A 26401-nucleotide genomic window follows, 5' to 3' on the forward strand; every position below is an offset into this window, starting at 1 on the left:
AACATAAAAAATTGAAGGAAAATGACTGAGACTTACAAGGATTGACATGAGAAATTACTATTTGCCTTCTTTGCTTGTCGAACATCTATACCGGGGCAATACCTTTCTCTTTGGTTTGCGGGGTTTAGGTAGTTTTACCTATTGAAATCCTTTCTCTCTGGGTATTAGTTGGGCTAGAATTGGATGAAGCAGAATGGATCCAATCGCGATGCGATCAGTTGAACCTAGGAAAAAGGTTAAAAGCTATTCTTCAGGGTCGAATGTACCAGAAACAAATGATACGAGCCCATAATGAACAGTGTCATCTCAGAGAATTCCACGAGAGAGTTGGATGTCGAAAAAGATCATTCCTCTCCAAAAATATTCCAGAGGGAAATGAATGCCAAACCGAGAATGTCCCTGCATTGTAAAGAAGACATTTTTCAGAAGAACACTGATCCTGAGTGAGATTGCTAGTCCTATAAACTCAGATCCAGTCAAGAAATACTTTGTTTAAAGAAGAAGAAAGGACCAAGGTGAAAACCCGCAAAGGGCACTCTGAGTCAAAAAAAATTAAATAAATGAAAAATGAGAATGAAAAATGAAAAATGAAAATGAAAAATAGAGAGGCTAAGGGGAAAACCCGGAAAGGGCGCCTTAGGCCAAAGGGGATTTGAGTTGAAAACCCGAAAATGGCGGCTCAAATATTTGTTCAGAATGGGGCATGAGGCGATCAGAGCGATTCGAATTTTGATCATATTGGGGCATGTGGTGATCTTGATGTGCCTGAATCAACAAGAAAGGATAGGCGACATCTTGGGGCATCGACAAAGCGCTGTAGATCTCCTAAGCACATGTCCAACTCAAAATGGTCTTCAGAAAGTTCGTACAGAGAAGTTCAAGCTGTGATATCTGGGGCACCCAATTATCATATTATCTATATTAAATTTGTTGTTCTTGGAATACCTTTTTCCTTTCCAAGATATACATTCCCGATCAATTTCTTCATTATCCTTCTTTACTATTTTTGGTAATTTATTCCTTTCGAGCTATGCTCAGAACCAATTTTATTCTTATCCATTGTTATGACCCTTTTTGCAAAGCATGCTGCATTAGAATAATGATTAATGGACTAATAAAACTTTCACAAAGGAAGTTTTGCATATTACTCTGAAAAGTTTCTAAATAATATAGGAGCCTAAAACAGGACTATTGTTTAGAGCACACCAAATTTAAAGGTTGGAAATTTGAGAAGGAATAGTCTAAATTTAGACTTTCTCTTTGGATTATGTTGTCAAATAAATTGGTTGAACAAAATGATAAGATGACGGGTTAATGACAAAGCTTAAATGAACAAACAAGCAATGATCATCAAGTAATGGGAAGAGGTTACCTCGGAAAAGAGAGCCCTCATTTGCGCATAAGTCTTTGGTACGAATGACACCCTGAGAAGGGTGTAAGAAACCAGAACGGTTCAGATCCTATATCCCCGAATTGTGTTAAAAGAGGACTGAGGAAAAGCCAAATATTTCTACCCTTGGATTACCGTGGGAGAATGATGGTATAAATTCTTGTGCCCCAGTGGATTAAACTTTAAGGTTTACAATGGGAGGCAACCTGGCTAATTGTTTCTTCAGAAAAGCCAGTCATGCGAGACAGCGTTGTAGCACGTCAGTCACAAAGCTTTAATAAACTTCGAGTAATGAAAACCTAAGCGGGATCATTCTCAAAAAAAAATCTGCATTCATGCAAACACCATTCACACATGTCTAGTTAGGAGCATTTGATTCATTTTGATCATGCCATCCTAATCATTAGGCATAATTAGGTTCATTATACAGGTCATGTTCCCAGAGAACAGATCAGTGAATAATTCAGATCTTATCTCCCTGAGGTTACAGTGGAGCAGATTGAAGCCAGAGATCTTATCTCCCTGAGATTACAACGGAGCAGATCGAAGACACTATCCTATCTCCCTGAAGTTACAGTGGAGCGGATTAAAATAAACGATCTTATCTCTCTGAAGTTACAGTAGAGTAGATCGCATCAAGTCTTATCTCCCTGAGGTTACAGTGGAGTAGACCGAAGAATTTCAGATCTTATCTCCCTGAGGTTACAGTGGAGCAGATTGAAGCTAGAGATCTTATCTCCCTGAGATTACAGTGGAGCAGATCAAAGACACTATCCTATCTCCCTGAGTTACAGTGGAGCGGATTAAAATAAAAGATCTTATCTCTCTGAAGTTACAGCAGAGTAGATCGCATCAGGTCTTATCTCCCTGAGGTTACAGTGGAGTAGACCGAAGAATTTCAGATCTTATCTCCCTGAGGTTACAGTGGAGCAGATTGAAGCCAGAGATCTTATCTCCCTGAGATTACAGCGGAGCAGATCAAAGACACTATCCTATCTCCCTGAAGTTACAGTGGAGCGGATTAAAATAAAAGATCTTCTCTCTCTGAAGTTACAGTAGAGTAGATCGCATTAGGTCTTATCTCCCTGAGGTTACAGTGGAGTAGACCGAAGAATTTTAGATCTTATCTCCTTGAGGTTACAGTGGAGCAGATTGAAGCCAGAGATCTTATCTCCCTGAGATTACAGCGGAGCAGATCAAAGACACTATCCTATCTCCTTGAAGTTACAATGGAGCGGATTAAAATAAAGGATCTTATCTCTCTGAAGTTACAGCAGAGTAGATCGCATCAGGTCTTATCTCCCTGAGGTTACAGTGGAGTAGACCGAAGAATTTCAGATCTTATCTCCTTGAGGTTACAGTGGAGCAGATTGAAGCCAGAGATCTTATCTCCCTGAGATTACAGCGGAGCAGATTGAAGATAGTAATCTTAATCTCCCTGATATTATAGTGGAGCGGATTAAAATAAAGGATCTTATCTCTCTGAAGTTACAGTACAGTAGATCGCATCAGGTCTTATCTCCCTGAGGTTACAGTGGAGTAGACTGAAGAATTTCAGATCTTATCTCCCTGAGATTACAGTGGAGCAGATTGAAGCCAGAGATCTTATCTCCCTGAGATTACAGCGGAGCAAATCGAAGACACTATCCTATCTCCCTGAAGTTACAGTGGAGCGGATTAAAATAAAGGATCTTATCTCTCTGAAGTTACAGCAGAGTAGATCGCATCAGGTCTTATCTCCCTGAGGTTGCAGTGGACCAGACGAAAAATATCAATCGTGTCTCCCTGAAGTTGCAGTGGAGTGGATGAAAACGATGAATCATATACCTCTAAAGTTGGAGTAGGTCGAATTGGATCAAACCTTATCTCCCTAAAGTCACAGTGGAACAGGTTGAAGATACAAATCTTATCTCCCTGACGTAGCAGTGGAGCAGACTAGAACCACAAACATCATCCCCCTGAAGTTGCTGCGAAAAAGATTGAAGCTACAAGTCAGATCTTTCTGAAGTGCAGTGAAGTCGATCGAAGCAACGAGACACTGTGGACTGGGATAAAGTTACCTGAAAAAGAAAGGCACCAAGAAGTCAAGACTCGGTGAGACCGGGCAAAATTGGTCTTTCTTACTCTTTGCTCTGTTCTTGTTACACAACAACGAGTAAAGAGGGGCAGCTGTAGTAGCCCAATTTCGCCCGGCCCAGGCAAACAAACCCAAACTAACCCAATTACAAACCCAAATCAGATGGCCCAATAAAGACCCAAATCCCAACCCACCTAAATCTAACCCTAACAGCCCACAACCTAAACAAAAAAAGAGAAACCCTAGCCTCCTAATCTCTGGAGCCGCACCACCTACCCTCTGCCACCGTACCGCCTATTCCCTATCGCGCCAACAACTCCCTGCAAAGAGAAAAGAAACACGCAAAGCAGAAGAAAACAGTAGCAATGAGAGATTTTCTTAGATCTTTTTTTCTTTTCTTTCGGCTATAAAGCCGAATGTGTTGCATTGTAAAGTGGGGGGTCTCTATTTTTATTTTTTTTCTCTACGAGATTTTGGGGGGGCTTCCAACAACTTTTGTAACAAAAAGGATTCAATCGAAAGAAAATAAAAAATAGATTCAAGGTGTTGTTCCTTTTTTTTTCTTTTTTCGATCTGGAAGGTTTTTTTTATTTTATTCTCTTTTCTTTTCGATTACATATATATAAATATAAATATAAATAGCAAAAATAAAGAAAATGAGAAAAAAATTACCTTTTTTTAGTTTTCGCCATCACAAGACGGTGGCTTGACTTGACTGCAGCGTCTACTACGGAGGATTGCCGGAACCTATGGCCGGACTTGGGGCCTGAGAGAGAATGAGAAAGTTCTCTCTTGTTTTTTTTTAAAGTGATGAAACTGATTTGTTTTTTTTTTTGGTTTTTTTAATATTTATATGTAACACCCCTTAACCCCGAACCGTCGTCGGAATAGGGTTACGAGGCATTACCGAAAGTATCAAACAGTTTACAACAAATCTGCCCAATCGCGCAGCAGTTACTAAATTACTTATAATTTTAGCTACGGAACTCAAAATTTAATTCCATAAATTTTACCTGAAACTAAACTCGTATATCTTCCTACCATAAAAATTTCATAATTTTTGGTCCAGCCAATTAGTACAGTTTATTAGTTAAAGTAAGCCCTGTTTCACCAATTGACTGCCCTGACCTCTTGTCACTAAAAATAAAATTTCTCATTGTAGGATTGTCATATGAAGTTATTACTTGTTTCTACAGAAAATAGACTCAATAAGGATTCTATACATATAAACTACAACTCATAATTATTTTTGTACCATTTTAGTGATTTTCTAAACTTAGAACAGGGGACTCCAAAACAGTTCTGACCCTGTCTCACTAAAATTCACATATCTTAAAATATAAAATTCTTTTTGCTAAACCGTTATTTTTTATGAAAATAGACTTAACAAGATTTAATTTAATATATTATTCACCCTCTAATTCATTTTATACTATCCTAGGTGATTTTTCAAAGTTACATCACTGTTGCTGCCTGAATTCTATTTCTTTGCAAAGTTTACCCTTTCTTGATTTTCATACTTAACCATTTTAAAAGCCAAACATTATCACATACTCACACATCTTTCTTTAGCAATCTCATAGATACAACATTCAAAATGACTAATCCCTATACATCACTTAGGTTTATACATTACCTAGGTACATGCCACATTATCAACAGAAAGGTACATCACTAAAATGTCTCGAGGTCGGGATTACTTTGGATCTTTGGATCGAACAACGGTTTTTTACTAACTGCGCATGACGGAAACAACCGTCTGTTGAGTATGGGTATACTCAGTGGTATTACCATAATTCAAATTAATAACATTAATCGATAAATTATATATATTTTATTTATGTCTACAATTATTCATTAATTATCTCATACATTAAATCAACTTGATAATTAATAACAATAAGCAATAATTCAAATCTTATATTTAATTGTATTCATACCTTATTTCACTATCTCAATTCCGTGGGATTTTTTTTCTTTACATCTCATTCCAATAGTTCATTTCAATTCATATACAATTCATTTCATTTAATTTATATTCAATATCAATTTTATTGCAATTTTTACTCACTAATATCATATAACAAAATTTACTCTTTATCATATTATGAACTTTGGGTTCATATATTTAAATCTCATATCTCGATTTCCAATTCACATATCAATTCACAATTTCACTTTCTCATTTCTTTCCATATCCCAATCAGTCACACTTATTCAAATTTTCTCATTTCAATTATTTACCCCTATTAACAAGACTCGGACCTTGGCGGATACACGGATCCAACCAAACACACCAGAATGGCACCCAGTGCCTCATCGGATAGTTCGAAGCAATAGTTGACACCCAGTGTCTCATCGGCAAAGCCAAAGTAAGTTGGTACCCAGTACCTCATCGAATCTATCCGAAGAAATATAGTGACACCCAGTGTCTCATCGACTCGAGGTCGAAGTATCCCTGAACTCTTCCAATCCTATGGCATGCCAACTATATCCGACTCAGCCCGACTAGTTAATAGGGTTTCCGAATCACATTTCAATTCAATCACTTTCTCATACTTTCAATTCAAATCATTCCAATTTAATCACCATTTGATTCAATACATTTTTCTATTTCAAATTCACTTCCCACTTTCAAATCAATGTACAGTTCAGTACCAATACATATTTCACAAATCATACTTCGATTCGAATCAAACCACTTTTCAGTCAATACTCAATTCACGTATTCACACTTATTCATAATTTAATTCACTTTTATTCAATTCATATTTTTAATTCATTCAATTAAATATCGATATTCTCCTTATTTTTATTTACTAAACATATTATTCAAAATTCAACAATTACTATCAATAAATTCAATATCAATACGTATATATATATATATATATATATTTCATTCGATTCAATCATGATACTCACCTCAATTTTCTTATCATGTATATTAATTTAAATTTTAACGATTAATAATTAAATTCGAATTATGGTAATACTAACCGGAATTTCTCTCGAGTCACTTCTTGTCCACTTTCCCTTTCCTTTCTCGGACAATGACTCGTGTACGACATTAGCTACGTAATTAAACAATTAAAATCATTAATACACAATTTCATTAAAACATTTCCGTATACCTAAACTTTACCCAAATTCTAATTTAATCCCTTATCAATACTAATTTTATTTTTCATTCTAACTCTATATTCTCTCTTAATTCTTACTATAAACTCAGTTTAATTCTTCAATTTCCCCATAAATCCCTAATTTCGGGATTCTTTCAATTTAATCCCTATCAATTCAAAACTTATATTTTATTTTACAAATCAATCTTTTACTAACTTCTAACTTAAAATTCAATCATTTTAACCTCTAGTTCATCAATTAATTCAACATAACTCATGTCTAACAATCTACTAACTTTCAAAATATCAACATAAATCAAGTAGTATTTATCTCTAGGATTCCAAAACTCAAAATTATAAGAAAAAGACTTAATTTGACTTACCAATTGAGCTTGGAACCTTAAAACCTTAAATTCCCCTTTTTCTTTTTCTTTCTTTCTTTCTTTCTTTCCTTCCTTCTCTGCCCGTTTTGCTCTCTGTTTCTTTCTCTGTTTCGTCTCTTCTATTCTGTTTCTTTTCTTTCTTTTTCTATTCTTTCTTTTGTTTTATGTATATATATAATATAATATAATATATTAATAATAATATAATATAAAAACATAATCATTACTATAATATAATAATATTTTTTAACACATAAAATCTCAGATTTTTATACTTATGCCGCCTCAACTTTGGAAAAAGACATAATTGCCCATTTGGTCCTTTTAACTTTTCTTTAATCTATAATTAAACTTTTATCCCTATTGCAATTTAATCCTTTTTCATAATTAACTATCGAAACGTTAAAATTTCTTAACGAAACTTTAATATTATCCTATTGACACTCTGTAAATATTTATAAAAATATTTACGGCTCAGTTTATGATATCGAGGTCTCGATACCTCGTTTTTGACCCAATTTACCTAATAATTTCTTTTAAATCACAAAATTCACTGATTCAAAAATATTTCTAACTTTTTCATCAAATTTAGTGATCTCAAATCATTGTTCTGACACTACTGAAAATTGGGCTGTTACATTATACTAAACATGAAACGACGTCATTTTGGTGGGGAGGATCCGCGTGTTGACCCGACCCGACCCGGAGGATCCGCGTGTTTTTAGTATTCGGGCTATTTGTATGTGCAATCCCCCTGATTTTGCAGCGTATTACAGTTTGGTCCTATTTCGTTATTTTTCTTTTATTTTGATCTAGCCCTGAAATTTTACTCTTGTTTCATTTTAGTCCACTGAAATTCGAGAAAACATGCCCTAAGGTGCTGGGTGTCGATTTTTCTTGTTCAACCAAATGGCTTAATATCCTTTTAAAAATTTTAAAATAAGACAATATTTTGCGTTTGGAAATTTAAGGAAACGTGTCCTAATGCGCTGGGTTTCGATTTTTCCGTTTGACCAAATAGCCAAATATTCTCTTAAATTTTAATTCATGCTATTCGAGTTTTTTTTAAGGATAGTATTTTAAATTTCTTTAAAGTTTTCAGTTTTTCGACACCAAGACATTAAGTAATTAACTAGGTACCAATTTTGGGCGTATCGAGGGTGCTAATCCTACCTCGTGCGTAACCGACTCCCGAACCCGTTTTTCTGAATTTCGTGGACCAAACTTGTTGTTTTAATAAAATCAAATCGTTTATTAAAAATAATCACTTTTCAAGGTGATCCGATCACACCTCATTAAAAAGGATCGGTGGCGACTCCCATTTTCGTTTTCATTTTCCAAAACCCAAGTCGACCCCGTTTTCCATCAAAAAAATGGTGTCAACATGATTTATTCAGATTTTTAAAATCTTTTCAAATTTTCGACATTAGGACGTTAATTAATGAATTAGGTACCAATTTTTGGGCGTTACGAGGGTGCTAATCCTTCCTCGTGTGTAACCGACTCCCGAGCCCATTTTCTCGAATTTTGTAGACCAAAATTATTATTTTAATAAATCAAAAAATTTTATTAAAATGATTAATCTTAAGGTGACGCGATCACACCTCGAAAAAAGATTAATAGCGACTCCATTTTCGTTTTAAAAGTCGACCCCGTTTTTCAAAATAAAAATAGTTTCGACACATATCTTCCCTTGAATTGTGCTTCAATAAGTCTTCAATAATGAATCAAATATGTATAGATCTTCTATGATTAGTCTTCAATAAAAATTGGATTTCTTCAATTAAAAAATACATTCACGCTAAAAGTGTTTAAAAGAATCTTTGATTGATTGATATTCAACACAAATCAATCCACTCAATTTCTACCTAAAATTTTCAAAGTGATGTAAGAAAAAAAAGTAAGAGTTTTCAATTAAAGAGATCCAAATACAAAAGTGCAAGTATATCTAGTAAAACTGTTTCACGAATGAAAAAATGACCCCATGAAAAAAATTGAAATGATCAAAATGAAAACGATCTAACTCTAGAGTAACTAACAGGTAAATTTACCCAAAAATTATGCTTTTCGCTTAAGTTTTGTTTACCAATAGGTTCTCTTAATCATGCAGAGTTAATAATTTTTTATTCAGTTACATTTATATTTTTTATGAAATGTCTAAAATTACTCTTACTTCTTCTTCAACCTTTAAATAGGAGGATAAAACGTGCTTGAACATGCTCGAATTTATGTTCTCTTATACTGACAACAATACCGATACCAATCGAATTAACATTTATATTTTTTATTTTTCCATTTTAAAAAAATTTATTTTATTGTTTTCCAACAAAGATGTATATATATATTTCAAAGGTTTGGATGCGGCAAGATATTTTAAGCAATATGATTATCTATTTAAATTTTTAATTAAAATAATTTTAAATATACATATTTATAAGTTAATAGTCAAATTTTAATTTCGATCCCTATACTACACTTAAATAAGAAATTTAACATTTATTTTGATAAAAATATTAAAGCATTTTGATAAAAATATTAAAGTGATTTTTTTAAAAATATTAACATTGTTAAAATTGTGTTGGAACATTTTCAAATATTTATAGTATTCCAATAACTATAAATGAATGGGTGTAATTAGTCAAAAGATAAATCTTTTGGTCATTGGTCAAAAGTTCTATCATTTGATTTTTAAAAAGAATTATAACTATTCAAATAATATTATTTAAATGGTTATAAAATTAAATGAATAATTATTATTATTTATTTATTCATAAATACACTATTGAAAGATGTCTCTATGAAGAGACATGAAAATTCTTATAAATAGGAATGAGATTTCATTTGAAAATCACACAAACAAGTTCTAAAAGTTCTTTCTATCCTTCCTCATTTTCTAATATTATTAGATTGTTCTATAAAAAGTTCTGCAGAAATTCTTTGTAGAAATTGAGTTTCTTGCTATATATTGCTTAGTGCTTAGTAAACTATTCTTGTCAGTGCAAACACAAATAGTCATTAATTTCATTGTATCCTCGAGATTAATTTGCTTGGAACTCATTTGTACATCGAAGATAGGTAGGGGCAAATATAACCTTAAAGATAGTGGTTTGATACACGCTTTGGAGTCTTGTCCTATTTCTTTCTTTTTTTTCGTTCGTGTGTTCAAGATTTTCCTCACAGGATATTTGTACTTACAAATTTTACTATTAAATTCAAATTTATTATTATATTATTTTTTGTTAAATAATTATCAAGTGAATTTTTTATTATGAATTAATAAAATACCATCTTAATTATGAAAAAGACTAATATATTTTTCTTTTAAATAAAAACTAATATTATTATTTGCAAACAAAAAGTGCAACGTGATTGATGAGTGGATTTATAGTGGGAAATCTTTCCAGAAAAGGGGACAAAGAACATGACAGATCATGATAATAGTTTACTTTATTGAGCATTATTAGGAACTTTTTTAAAGGGCTAAATTTTTAAAAATATATATCAATTTTGTTTTAATGTGTAATTTTATATGTTATTTTTTATTTTGTATAATTTTATACATGAAATTTTAAATTGATCAATTTTCATAAATTATTAATATAATTATTGATATAATATTTTTATATTTAAATATTGCATACAATATTAATTATATTTATCTAATATAAAAATAAATTTATATATTTATTTCTTTAAATGTGTATGGTTGAATCAAAATTAAAATTTTGTGTATATATTTAAATTACAATCAAAATTTTATGTGTATAATTGTAACAAATTAAAATTCATATATCAAATATATATTTGTTTCTTTATTCATTTTAGTTTCGGTTTCAATTTTCATTCTTCATTCTGAGGCTTGATTTTTGCTTCTTTGTTTTTGCTTTTATTGTTCGATGAAACTTTTTGGAGATGATGGGTATGTTAAAAAGCAAAAAGAAAAATTAGTATTACTAATTGAGAAATTTAAAATTCAAAAAAATTGATAAATTAAATAAAAAGATAATGGTGTTGTAAAGGCATGGTATTGTGTTTCATCTAAAAAGATTATACACGTTTTGAATTTAGTGTCTCTTTGGATGGCGTTTATTTTCAGTGCGGTGTATTTAATTTTTTTTATTTTATGCTATAATATCATTATAGTATTTAATTTCACTATCACAATTGTTTTTACACTAATTGTAAATAAATGCATCACACATTCAAAGGATCCCCTAATTTCATATTTGTTTGGTGTCTTAGATACCCGTAACCAGGAAATGCCAATTTCCACCTTTTTTTAACCCTTTTTCTTTTCTCCAATGGTTGGGATTTCATTCTTACTAATCTAATGGTTCACTTTTTTTTTAGCTTTTATTAGCTGTTTTTTTAAGATCCTATGGTAGAAATTTTAGGTCGGCTAGTAGTATTCTAGGTAATCTTAAATTTATTTTCAAAACCTATTCTTGATAGGGTTAGTATTAGGTATGCTGTCAATATATATATTTTTTTCATAAGTAGTTTTAGAAAATTATCATGTGTCTTTTTTAATATTTTAGTATATCTCTATAGGACACTTGTCAACCCCTGTGACCATATTTGTCGAGTCTAAAAATTTTCTTGGCAATTTATCAAATATTTCTCTTATTGATATTATGTTTTCAAAATATTATATTATTTAAAAATCAATGATGAAATTTCAAAAAAATTAAAGAATTTTTATATTTTAATTATTTTTATAATTTTAAAATTTAACCTAAAGTGACTAAACTTATATTAATTTTTAAGGATTTTATGAGTTTTAAAATTTCTTTTTTTCATAATTATAATTTTTTGTAGTTTCAAAAGTAAATAAATAATTTTATAAAATTTTAAAGAATTTTTAATATTTTTTAGAATTATCGTTAAAAAAAAGTTGTAAAAGGACTAAATATGTTAACTATAGTGTTAGGGTGAAATTAGATATTAACCCTTGTGCTAACGTGCCATGTTACTTTACCATTAAGGTTGTAATGACTATTAATGGATGAGTGACTTAAACATTAACTCGATAATGTTGGTGACCAAAATATAACTTTTCATAATTTAATGGAAAAAAAATTAACCAAAATTGACTATTTTGTAGTTTACCCTTTTAATAATTTTGTTCTATTTTTATTAGGCAAAGATAAAAATAAATACTAATTAGTCAATTGAGTCTTAGCTCGATTGACATGGGCATTGTTGCCAATACAGAAGGATGTGGGTTCGAGTGCGCTGAAGTGCATTATCCTCCTACTTATGTGTTGGAGAGGGGTCATAGATAATTTTTAGGCATTGTGTAAAAAAAATGATTTGAACCAATAATAAAATTGTTCAAAAAAATACTAATTAATCAGTCTCTTCATTTTTTTATTGGTTTTCTCTTAATTAACATTTCGCTTATATTTATTTATTATAGTAAGTGCATTTTTCTATATCTATTTATTAATTGAGAAAATTCAATATTTTGAATATTATTAGTGTTATTGTTATAATATTTTCTTAATTTTCATAGTTAACTTTCACTTACAATATAGTGTAATGGTTTTCTTATTTTATTTATTTATTGATAGAGAAAAGGAGTAAAGAGTTAACAAGAATGGAACACAAGACTATATGTTAGTAAAGACTTTTTTAACGAAAATCATTTGTCATTACATCATAAATTTAATTGATCTTTTAATCTTTATTTATAATTTAATAAATGCAATTTTGGTAATTTTACAGTCTCTCAATCTATATTGAAGTCAAATGAATTAAATATGATAATATAATGGTAATGTACTAAGAAAGTAAATAGAGAGTAATAATATAGAAAATAATTAACCATTCTCTGACCACAACACGCCGCGTATGAGGCTGGTTACATTTCTGCGACTATGGCCTTGGCATAGCAATACCCTTTTTTTGGACCAAGAAAGTAAGATCCGACTAATGCAATTTAAGCCTAATAAATGTGCATATATGACCCAACACCAACCTCTAACAATTTAGTTAATAAATTAAGTATGGGTCAAATATGTGTAAATACTTTTGTAATTAATTTTTAATTGATAATAGACTGATTGGAATTAAGATTAATGTGCAGAAGTTATATACTAAGGTTATGATCCCCAAATTACACATATATTACTTTTCCGACATTCCATCTTTTAATCATCTTCTCTAAATTATTTGTGTGCTAATTTAGAAGATCAAAACTGTAAAACTCGAAGATTTTAAAATATCAATGGATTCAAATACACTTTCACATTTAACCTTATTCTTAATTTATTTTTAATAATTTGATAATTTTAAATTTTATATCAATAACTTTACGGTTGTAGCAAAATAGGGTCTCCAATTCGGATACAAAAGCACTCTGTGATGAAGAGGTGGTGTTGCAAAGACCATCTGCAGATTGAAAGAGATGAAGCAAAGGTATTCCGAATGTCAGACAACTAAAATAATGGCAAGTCAATGTAGTTTGTAACTCATATGCAATGGTGTTGATTGATTTTGGTAACTCCCACCATCAAATCAATTTGTAGTCATGAAAGAAAACGAATAAAATGAGTTCTTTTTCGGTATATTACACCTTGAGACTGAATGACTTAGGGTTAAAGAAAAATTGATATTATCAACGTCAAAAGTCATTTCTAAATGTTGTGCTGTTATTGTTAAAATTCTATTGTAACGATAAACAGTCGTGGGATTGTTGCCTATACTTTCATCGTCTAAAGTATATGAAATGACTTTTCAAATTAAAAATTTTAAATTGACTTTTTGAGGTTGATTTTACTTTTATGTTTACATTTTTATTTTGGTCGCCCAAAAATATCCTATTTTTAAATATTGGGTTAAGGTTAAAAAATCATTAAGAATTAAAGTGAAAAAGTGATAGAAATTAAAATAATGCATTAAAATTGATCATTTTGTACTTTTTATCCCTTGTCTAAAGTATTATTTTTTGCAATATTGAAATTTTAATTTTTAAAACATTAAAGATCAATTAAATAAATTGTTGAAAATTTGTTATCCCTTAATAGTATTAATCGATTTGCTATTATAATGTTGAAATTAATTTAGTTAATTAATTTAATCTCCTTCTAAAATTTAAATTTTGTTTTGAATTAAATTAATTTAGTAAAATTTTAAAATTTATAAGAAGATTAAATTAATTAATTTAATAATTAATTTAGAAGGCAATCTAGATATGCCTTCAAGACAATCTAAGTGCAATATAAAGTTGGCATTTTTTTTCCTTAGTTCTCCATGGTATGATTCTCAGTCAGCAAATGATCCTCAAGCCATGTTCTAATCTGTATTCAAAGTTGTTGATCAAATTTGGAGAGGAAAAGGAGCAAGGATTAGTTTTCCTCATTTCATACCTTATTCTCATCCTTTTACTTGGAGATCAAGTTGGTTGTACTTGGATGTGAAGGAAGTTATGGCATAAATATTCAATATAATTCAAGAGATAAATTCAATTATTAACTTAGTGTTGAGTATGACTCCTATTTCAGTCAAATTTGAGAAATAATCTTCCAGTTAAACTCTGTTTATTTGTTTCAATCAAACTCTAATTGGTCTAGATTATTTTATTATTATTTGACCTATGAATTTAGCCTATAAATAGGCTCTTTTACAACCTTAGAAAATGCACCCATTAGATATTAGAACTTATAACACTTTTGGAGAATTTTATATTTACGTTTTGAGGATTCTTTGTTTCTTTGGGTTTCGGGGTTTAATTTTTATCTCCATCTTTGTACTCTTCATTCTTTTGTCATTATAATAAAATTATCTTTGCCCGTGGTTTTTTATCCTTTTTGGAGAGGTTTTTCCATGTTAAATTTATGTTCAATTTCTCAATTTCTCAATTTCTTTCGCTATTTTTTACTTGTTCGTTGCTTAATCAAGTTGATCCCCAAAGTGTTATCAAAACAAGTTCAATTTTCATAGATCAGCCTATTCAGAGATGGCAACAACAAGGTTTGACATTGAGAAGTTCGATGGTGTCACAAATTTCAATTTGTGACAAGTTCGGATGATGACAATTTTAGTTCAGACTGGCCTGAAAAAGGTCGTTACCGGGAAAAAGCCCAAAAATCTAGATTAATCAGAATGGGAAGAGTTTGATGAAAAGGCCTTGTTTGCAATCCAGTTGTGCCTCGCAAATAGGGTATTGTATGAGGTATTAATGGAGAGGACCTCATCCACCTTGTGGAAAAGGTTAGAAACTCTTTATGTGACTAAGTCTCTGGCTAACCATTTAGTGTTGAAACAATGTCTATTTACGTTTCGCATGAACGAATGTGAGCTTCTTAGAGATCACATCATTCAATTCATTACCCTTTTAAATGATTTAAGTAACGTTGAGGTTTAGATTGACGATGAAGATCAGACTATGCTATTATTGTGTTCTTTACCCCCTTCATACAAGTCTTTCAAGGAGACCCTGATTTATGACAGAGGCAAACTCTTATTCGAGGATGTGAAAGGTCATTTGTTGAGTAAAGACAAACTCAACAATGAGTTTGATTAGGATAGCAAGGCAGATAGGCAAGCTTCCATTTTGGTTACATCAAAGAAGCAAGACAAAAGGTGTCGCTATTGTAAGAAGTTAGGTCAAGCCAAAGTAGATTATTATAAACTATGAAATAAAAGGGCTGCTGAAAGTAACGAGGAAGATATAGTTGGTGCTAATTTGGCCGACGAAAGTGGTGATGATTTCTTATTAGTGTCAACGAGCAAAAGCTCCGAGCTTACGTCTGAGTGGATCCTAGATTTAGGATGTTCTTTCCACATGTGTCATAATAGAGAATGGTTGTGCGGATAGGAAACGATTTATCCAGTAAGGTAGTTGGTATTGACACTGTTAAAATTAGGATGCACGATGAGACGTTTAGGACACTCTCAGACGTTAGGTATGTACCTAATTTACGAAAGAATCTCATCTCATTGAGTGTTTTAGACTCAAAAGGTTGCAGAATCAACATTGAGTCGAGCGGCATTAAGGTGTCTTGTGGGGCTTTCATTTTGTTAAAAAGTAAAAGAACCGACAGTCTTTATATTCTGAAAGGTTCTACATTTACTAGTGAAATCGGACGTCCCTCGTCCGTTACGAAGTTGAATCAACTGGTTTGGAGCGGAGCAACTTGGTCATAAGAGGGAAAAAGGTATGATCGTTTGATTGAAGAGAGGTTCTCTTTTAGATGTAAGTTTTGAAAATTTAAGGCACTGTGTTCGTGAAAATCATACCTGGGTTGGTTTTGATTTGGCAGCATACAAGTTGAAGGCTAGAAATCTTCCAATTTCTAAGCACATATTTGACTCAATTAATTTCCTGCATAGTTCAAGATAGGCTTGTGGCGGGCTTTGGCAAAGATGGTGTTATGGAAATATAAGTGAAGTTAGAGATTTGTTAAGTATGACTCCTATTTCAGTCAAATTTGAGAAATAATCTTCCAGTTAAACTCTGTTTATTTGTTTCAATCAAACTCTGATTAGTCTAGATTATTTTATTATTTGACCTATGAATTTAGCCTATAAATAGGCTCTTACAACCTTAGAAAATACACCAATTAGATATTAGAACTCATATAACACTTTTGGAGAATTTTGTGTTTACGTTTTGAGGGTTCTTTGTTTTTTCAGGTTTAAGGGTTTAGTTTTTATCTTCATCTTTTTACTCTTCATTCTTTTGCCATTATAGTATAATTATCTTTGCCTATGGTTTTTTGTCCTCTTTGGAGAGGTTTTTCCACGTTAAATTTGTGTGTTCAATTTCTCAATTACTTCCACTATTTTTTACTTGTTCGTTACTTAATCGGGTCAATCCCCAACACTTAAAGTTTTAATCTTATCAAAAATTCGGTTGAAGAGCTCTTGTATTGGTTGACTACATTTGGTGCGACTATTGAGTGCATTTTGGGAGTTTTTGTAAAGTGTTTTATTGATCTTTTGGTTTGTAATTTTTCACTTGTGATAGACATTTTGTTTGAGAGTTATTGCGATTTATAAGTGAAATTTTTTTGTCAGTGATTTGTAACAATTAGGATCAGTTTTGGGATTGCAATTACTTCTTGTCTAAGGATAGATTGGGCTAAGCTAATAGGTGATCCTGATGATTGTTAAATAAAATCATTCATTTAGCGAGATTCTATAAACATTATAAACTTAGGATTGTTTATCCAAGCTACATTAACGAAGCTTGTATATATATTACGCTCTTTGCCTTATTCTCCTATTTCTCACTTTAAGTTATCTTGTTCAAACTTCTATCTAAACATCAATTTGAACATTGAGTTAAGACAATTTCAAATTTTGTCTAAATATCAGTTGGGACTTCGTTTTAGGATAAACAGCCAACCAATTTATGCTCCTTTTGAAAATAATTAATTTTAGGGTTGAATTTTAATTTAATAATTAAAACTAAAAAGGATAAAATTTTTAAAGGTTGTTTGAATCACAAAACCTACAATCATCGATCGAAATTTTATATTTTTAATCATAATTTAGTTTCAAAATAATATGATCCTACTAATAGTATCAAATTTTAATAATATAAGAGGTATTATAATCAAATTCTCTGTTTATACATACATACATACCCTCAAGTAATATTTCAAATTATAAGTGAGTTTTATCTATTATTGTTGTTATTAGTTGCTGAAATTTTACATTTTATCTATTATATTATATTTTGTTGATTACGTTATTCTATTTTCCAATTGATTAATTACTTTTATAAGTGAGTTTTCATTTTCATTAGTTAAGAGGATTAACATTTTGTAAATTATTATTTTCATATTTAATTTTCACTCTCAATATAGTTTATCTTTATTTATGATTAAAAACTATTTAGTAAAATGTGTTTTTAGATGTCGATTACAAAATTGAAAAAGTCAATAGTGCTTTCTCTTAGTGTCCTAAAGAAACAATGATTGTTGTGGTTGCATTGAAGGAAGGTGGTGACTTTTTTTAGAATGGGGAAGGATGAGATCTCTCTCCTTGAAGAAGAACTTGTCTAGTTTTCTGTGAAGAGTTCGTTGGTTGTCCCGAGTGATAGCCCGGCATTATTATGCTCTGTGTAGACAAGGAAATCCTACAATCCGGATAGTTTTCGTGCACAACTCAAGAGTATTTGGAAGATAAGGAAGAAGTTTGAGATCCAAGTGGCAGGGCAAAATTTATTTCTGATCTCGTTTGAGAACGATGATGATTTGGAGATGATCCTGGAAGGTCGACCTTGGCTATTTCGAAGGAAACTTATCATTTTTGATTGATTGGTAAATCTCATAGAACGAAGTAAAATCTAGCTTGTTCTCTCTCCATTTTGGCTTAAGATTGGTCCATTCCTGCCGGAATGTGATAAGAAAGATCTCATGCATGCAATTGGGTCAACTTTTGGAAGGGTTATCAGATCATAAATCAAAGGGGATTTTTGTTGTTTAAGAGTTTAGTTAGATGTGTAGAAATCGTTACGAAGAGGGCTCTTTATCTCAGTTGGTAATCAAGAGAAATTTTGACTTTCTTTTAAGTATGAGAACTTGCCGAATTTTTGCTTTGGGTGTGGACGAATGGGTCATGGGGTTAAGGTGTGTAATGGGATCCCAACTGATGAAAAGGATAAACTGAAAGATGAACTCCCTTACTCATTGGCGCTTAAAGCTGAATCAAATTTGTTAGGGAAAGAGAGTCTGAAATTTGGTTTTTCTACTAAGAAATCGATGAAGCAGTGTTCCTATACAATGGGTGTTGAAGTGTTTAACGGGGCCAATGGAAAGGTTAGTAATGATGGTACATCTAACTAGGTCTTGGATGTTGGTCAACAATCGGAAGAGAAAGTGGAATCAGAGAATATATCGACAATTTTGGAAACTACTGAATTGCCGCATATTTTTAGGGATTCTAGGGATTCTCTACTCCCACAAATTAAGGACACTAATTTGAAGCTGATGGATCATGATGGTTTAATCATGAATGATGAGCGGGTTAATTTGGTGAAAAGGTTAGTCTAAGTGGGTTTCTTAGCCCACTGGAGGGTAATTCTCAAAAGCCCAAAAAGAATAGCTAGAAGAGAGCTATATTACAGGCGTAATGTTAGATCAAAGTATGTTTGAAAGTGTGATGGGTAGATGAAAAATCAGTTCAGATGGGGCCGATGAGTTTAAGACTTAATGATGGCTAATCCGGAGCAATCTTTTGTTCCTCTTCAACAAGGATCGGCAGCTGCCAAAAGGCAAGCCAACCGTGTAACACCTCTAACCCGTATCTGACGCCGAATTAGGGTTACAAAGCATTACTAAATATAAAAATCTCATACTTAACAAAATATACCAAATACCATAGTTGTATATATATAAATATTTAAACCTTAATTTATCTCACTTAATGATCGAAACAATTTATTCGTCAAAACATAGGTCATTAACAAACCACGTCAAATATCAATCATGCTTTACTAATTAAATTACATTATCAAATCATGTTTCAAATTTCAACCCTTTCATTACCATTTACCTAATCAAAATTTTATATTATTCAAATACTTAAAATATTTTCAAACATTTATCATTACATATCATATACCAATCATATATCAAAACATCTATTTGTATAAATTTATTTCATAACACTTTACTAACTATGCAACATAATACAAACATAGGTAATCTACCCTGTTTTGGACAGCTTTTATACATCAAATTGGACAACATTTATACACCAAATTAGACAGTATTTATACATCAAATTGGGCAACATTTATACATCAAATTAGGCAGCATATACACCAAATTGGACAACATTTATACATTAAATTGGACAGCATTTATACATCAAATTGGACAACATTTATACATTAAATTGGACAGCATTTATACATGTAAAAACAGCCACATTTAAATGTCTTTGAAACACATTTGTAGCATAATTAGGTAGCGTCAATCAGTCACCATTAAGACAATTATAATTAAGCATTTAAACACATTCGAGCATGACTTAATATCCATATCTGAACATTAAGAAGCAAAATCAGCAAACTTATTTGGACATCCTTATTATCACACAATTATATACTATATAACATACTTCTAAAATGAGCTCAATTCATGGCATAATATTCACAAACATTAACAGTATTATTGAGCCATTTTCACATGGCTATATATATACACTAATCAAAATATACCATATCGAAACTAGTCTATACATGCCATAAGTCGAAAGTACAAACTTATAAGGTACCGAAATAACGATCGATAAAATGACGATGTTCCTGGATGATCCCCGAACTCAAGCTAGCTTTCAAAATCTATAAAACACGGGAAAAACAAACAAGGTAAGCTACAAAGCTTAGTAAGTTCGTACTAAATATACTCAACAATTCATGAAACACAAATCATTAATTTGAACAAATTAATGTATAATTCATGATAATATCAAACCTTCCATAAACTTATTCATATACTTATAAGAAAATTCTTAACCTTTTCTTTTTGAACTTCATACATACATGTATATACTTGTACAAATTCATAACGAACTCATACCTTCTCGTAACACTATCGAATACTCAATATTTCGCACATTAATTGCCATCGCATAGCTGAAACTATTATAATCCCGCACACTAAGTGCCTTACATAGCTGAAGCTATCTCAGTTTCGCACACTAAGTGCCATATATAACCGAAGCTATTCCCAATCGCACACTAAGTGCCATAAATAGCCGAAGCTGTCTCGAATCACATACTAAGTGCTAAACATAGTCGATTTATCGATTAACATTACTGTATTCTCATGTACACAATTTATGCAATATCAAAGCATAAAAAAATAATTGTAACAATTTTTTTTTTTACATATGAACTTACCTGGGATGCTAAAACTGCGAATTGAGTCGTTTAGTCGATAACTTTCGGTTTCCCCCGATCTAGGTCCGAATTCTGTTTTTCTTGATCTATATAATATCAAATTCATCTTATTCAAAAACTAATTTATTCAATTTAATCCAAAACACACATTTGGGTACATTTACATTTTTGCCCCCAAAGTTTCACATTTTTATAATTTAGTCCCTATTTCACAAATACACAAAATTCATGTAATTTAATACCTTCTTAAGCTAGCCGAATTTTCCTAGTGCACATATCAGCCCATATTTATCATTTATTCACACATTTAACTACACATTTTCACAAATAAATCCCTATTTGACGCTTTTGTCAAAAAATCACTTAACAAAATATGATAATCTATCAAAAAATATTTATTTTCCATCATCAAACAACAAAAAGCTTGAATATTTATCAATGGAATTTCACAAAATCATCAAAAATTTCAAAAATTAAGACACGGGCTAGCTAGTATACGAAGCAACGATCTCAAAAACGTAAAAATCATTAAAAATCGAGCAAAAACGAACTTACTAATGAATCATGCAAATGGTCGAATGTTCAAGGTATTTTAATGGCTTCTCCTTCTTCAAATTCGGTCAACTAAGATGAACAAAATGAATTTCATTTGTTTTGTTTTAATTTTATTAACTTAAATACCAAATTACTTAATTACCCTTAATGATATAACATGCAAATCATATAATGGTTGTCCATAAATGTCCACTTGCACAACCAATGTTCTAATATCATCATAAGGACCTTTGGTTTAATAAATCAGAGCAAATAAATAATTAAACAATTAGTCTACCACTTTTGTATTTTACACGATTTAGTCCTTTTTATCAAATTAACTAACCAACCGGTAAAATTAAATCACGAAATTTTCACACATATCAAATAACATGCTGTAAATATAAAAAATAATATTAAAATAATTTTATGACTTTGAATTTATAGTTTCAAAACCACTATTCCGATTTAGATTAAACCGGGCTATTACAAACCGGGCGTAATGAAAACCATATGTTGGAATGTCTGTGGTTTGAGGTTTTTTGAGAAGTCCTTGAAGAGTGTCAACTAATAGATGTGGGCTATTCTAGTGTGTGGTTCACTTAGGAAAGATGAAATTTGTTGGAGAGAAACATAAGTGAGATTAGACAGGGGTTGCAAATGATAAATGGTTGACTTTGTTTCCAAATTCTCGAATCCCACACTTGTCGCATTCCTTCTCAGACCAATGTCCACTACTTATAAGTACGGATCAAGGGAAGGCATTTTTAGGGGAATCGAGATTCAAGTTTGAAGGGGAAATTAAATGGTTATCGGAGTCCACCATTAGTACTATTTTTGACAAGTTGGATAGAATGCGAAAGGGATTGAATGGTTGGGCGAAATCAATTAAGGCTAATTGAGATGGTTTGAAACGGGATCTTATAAAGAAATCAGAAAGCATGATGGAAACGGATACGAATGATAACACATTGGCAGAGTTCATAGACACGAAAATCAAACTTAATTTAGAGATTGATAAAGATAAAGCTTTTTTGGGAGTAGAGGGCATGTGCTAACTAGCCTTGTTTTGGGGATAAAAATACAGCCTTCTTTCATAATTATGCTTCTGTTAATAGGCGAATGAATTCTATTAGTAAATTGGAGCGTGAGGATGGAAGGGAGGTTTGCGATCAAGAAGAGATTGGGGAAATAGCTACTAGATTTTTTTCAAGACCTATTTTCGTCGAATGGGATAGGTGATCTATCACACATATTGTCTGGAATAGAGGCTAGCATTCCCTCCGATATCAATTCGACTTTAACGACGAAGTACACGGAAGAGAAGGTCTATGGGGCTTTAAAGGAAATGGGCCTTACTAAGGCGCGGGTTAATGGTTTTTTGGCTTTATTTTTTCAAAGGTATCGACATATTGTAGGGAGCGATGTCATTGCGTACATTTTGGGCATAATGAATGACAGTAAAGATTTTAAATTTGCAAATATTACTAATATTATGCTAATTCCTAAAATTCCAAATCCTACGAACCTAGTGAATTTTAGACCTGTCAGTTTATGAACTGTCATTCATAAAATTGTGGCGAAAGTAGTAGCTAATTGACTTCAGGGAGTTATTGGCGCGTGTATCAACAATGCTCAAATGTGCGTTTGTGAGTGAGCGATTGATCTCTGATAATGTGATACTAGCCTATGAGCTTTTCCATACTTTTCGACAGAAGTATACGAGAAAAAAATGCTACATCGCATTGAAGCTGGATATAAGCAAAACTTATAATAGGGTTGAATAGGGTTTTCTAAAGGAAGTAATGATGTGGATGGGTTTTGCTAAAGAATAGATGGATCTAATAATGAAGTGTATTTCTTCAATCTCTTACTCGGTGAATGTTAATGGGAGTAGTGGGAGAATTTTTAATCCTACAAGAGGGTTTCGTCAAGGTGATCCACTTAATCCTTTTTCTCTTCCTCATTTGTAGTGAGGGGTTTTTGGTGTTGATGAGATTAGCAATGAAAAGGAGCTAAGGCTAGTACGAAGGGTCCACAAATCTCACATTTGCTTTTCGTGAATGATTGTATTCTCTTTGGTGAGGCGACAACTGGAGGAGTAACACTTTTGAAGGGAATCTTAAAGGAATATGAGAGTTGCTCAGGTCAGTGTGTGAATTTTAGCAAATTAACAATCTTTTTTAGTTCGAATACAATTGAAGAGGATAATGGGAGAATTTCAAGTATGTTGGGAATACGATTCTCATTAAATCTGAAAAAATATTTAGGGCTTCCAAATATGGTGGGCAGAAGAAAAAAATGCGTCTTTTCAAAATCTAAAGGATCGGGTAAAAATGTGGATTGAAGGGTAGAGTACGAGGTTGCTATCGTAGGAGGGCAAAGAGGTTTTTATTAAATCCATATTGCAGGCAATTCCAACGTATGCTATGACATGTTTTTTCTTACCAAAATCTTTTTGTGGGGAATTAGAAAGTCCAATGGTTAGATTTTGTTGGCAAAAAGAGTATGGTAGGAGGGGGATACATTGGTGGGAAAGTTTTCTGTTGCTTTGCTGGAAAAGCAAGGATGGAGGCTTATTAATTACCCAAATTCGTTAATTGCCTGTGTTCTTAAAGCAAAATATTTTCCTAGTACCGATTTTATTAATGAGCGTTTAAGGAATATGCCATTTTATACTTGAAAAAGCATTTGGGCTGCGATGGGTGTTTTACATGAGGGACTTTGTTGGAGAGTGGGTTCAGGTGAGAAAATATCAATTAATGAGGATGCTTGGATTCTAGAGGCTGAAAATTACAGGTTATCTCGCATTGTTCATAGCATGCAAAATTCTACAATGGCAGATATAATTTAAGCTAATAAAATAGCATGGAAACAATAGCTGATTGTCAATATCTTCTCGGAGGTGGATGTTGCTTTGATCCACCGTATCCCTCTGGCAAAGAAGGCCCATGATGATCTACTTGTGTGGAGTGGTGAGCTCTCAAGGGAGTTTTCGATACGTAGTGCCTACAAACTATTACAAAAATTTCCTAGGAATCCTAATGCTTATGCTTTACAAACCAGCTACAAAGATTTCTATAAAAAATTATGGTGCCTAAACCTCCCTTCTAAATTGAAAATTACAATATGGAGGATATCCTGGAATTATTTACCTACTCTAGTCAACATGCAATATAAGAAATTGGTGAGTAATGTGACTTGTCCTCGGTGTAGACGAGGTGCTGAGACTGCAGACTATTTATTCCGCGATTGCCCTGTATCCGTCGAGATTTGGAACTGGAGCAAGTGGTGGAAGCGGAGTAGGAGCGGGAACCGAACTAAGGCGTTTCAGTGCGGTGGAGGAAAAAGGGGAGAGTGGTCAACACCGCAGGTGAACTGACATTACTGGATGTTACTCTCTGTGAATTGGAACCGTTAGTAAGAGGAAATGAATGTTGTTTGTTTGGGACGGGAGCCAATAAGTAATCTGACTGGGCAAGGTGCAAGTGATAAAGGTTCTGGATTTTTCTCTTGTATGGACTTTTATGTTCTGTTATGGACCTCTCTTTTGGTCTGGTTTTGTTGTTGTTTTGTTTTTTTAGTGTTTTTGTGTTTGATGGGTTTTTCTTTTGGACTTGCTTTCCTTGTTTGGTTTTGATTGATTTGAAATCATAAGCCCAGATTTAAAAAAAAATATTGTGTTTTTAGGTAATCTTACAATATTTAAACTAGAAAAACTAAATAAGATAATGTACATATCCGATAATATGCAAAATAATCTAAAGGGGCATTTGGTTTGTTGAATGTAATATTACTATGAGTTACATTCTGAAATAAGATTATGGTATTTGGATTTCAATATTCGATTATCCCATAATCTCACATCATAGTCATGCGATAATATAGAGTATAATCTCATCACGGCTCATTCCTTAGGTAATCTTAAATTTTGAACCCATTTGCCCTTTGCTTTTATTATTCTAATCAATTTAAACTTTTTCTTAAATAAAATTTAAAACTAATTAAAACAAAAGACAAATATTATCTTAATAGTGAACCAGTAGATTGTCATACACTACAATTATAATCATTATATTTTATTTAATACTTTATTTATTAATATATTAATTATGGTCATAATATGGTTGATGTTGCAATAATTTTTCATGAATTATTATCATTATGATTTATAAATTTATTTCAACACAATATATTTACATATCATTATATAAATTGTAATAAAATGTAAGAATTATAATAATTATCATATTTTTATGAAAATTGAGACTAAAAATATTAGAGGAACTAAACTAACTAAAAAACAATTCTATAACAAGGACAATTGTGTAAAATGTGTTTTTAAATAATCTTACATTCTGTGAACCAAACACTTGAATCTTACAGTTCAGTCAAATCAATCAAATAAGATAATATTGCATTCCACCGTAGTCTTATTATGGAACGTAATATAATATTCGGCGAACCAAACGCCCTTAAATGGAATGTGATCTTACTACTAATGTCACATTACCTTATTTGGTATATTTGGTTGGAATGTTATTTTATTTTATTTTATTTTATTTTATTTTGTTGAGAGAATATGAGATTATTAAAACACATTTTACTAAATTGTCTAGAACTTCTATTTTTTTATTCTGTACTAAAAGATGTTCTAAGTTTATAATATTTTATTTTACTAATAAATTAATGTATTTTTCTAGTAAATTAGATTTATATCTCCTTTTAAATAAATAAATTGAAATTGGGAAAGAGTAATAAAAGAAAGTAAACAAATATATCTTTCATTAAAACATGTTAGAGAGCAAAGTTGATGAGAATTATAAACAAAATGTAACATTTCCAAAATGAAACAAAAAGCTATAATATGACAGAAAACATTATTATTTATTTATTTATAATAATAAATATAGTTAAAATATTACTTGAAAAATATATTAAAACCCGAAAAATTAATTCATTGGTTATTATTATATGGTCTTATTTTAAGTAAAATGAATCAAAATCATTACAAATTGAGATAAAATTATCAAA

General features: G+C 31.5%; 2 long non-coding RNA genes across 2 annotated transcripts; both read right to left on the reverse strand.

The window, feature by feature from the left end:
- Window positions 1–2411: 2411 nt before the first annotated feature.
- LOC128033759 (uncharacterized) lies at window positions 2412–7120 on the reverse strand. Its single transcript, XR_008189791.1, has 4 exons — window positions 6973–7120; window positions 6468–6541; window positions 3451–3787; window positions 2412–3357 (listed from the first exon to the last, which is right to left on the reverse strand). It is a non-coding gene; the product is annotated as an uncharacterized LOC128033759 (long non-coding RNA).
- Window positions 7121–19992: 12872 nt separating this feature from the next.
- LOC105776119 (uncharacterized) lies at window positions 19993–21566 on the reverse strand. The gene is made up of 3 exons (XR_001127871.2): window positions 21389–21566; window positions 20834–20919; window positions 19993–20272 (listed from the first exon to the last, which is right to left on the reverse strand). It is a non-coding gene; the product is annotated as an uncharacterized LOC105776119 (long non-coding RNA).
- Between the last annotated feature and the right edge of the window lie 4835 nt (window positions 21567–26401).

Source organism: Gossypium raimondii, chromosome 10 (genome assembly GCF_025698545.1).
Source record: "Gossypium raimondii isolate GPD5lz chromosome 10, ASM2569854v1, whole genome shotgun sequence".
NCBI lineage: Eukaryota > Viridiplantae > Streptophyta > Magnoliopsida > Malvales > Malvaceae > Gossypium > Gossypium raimondii.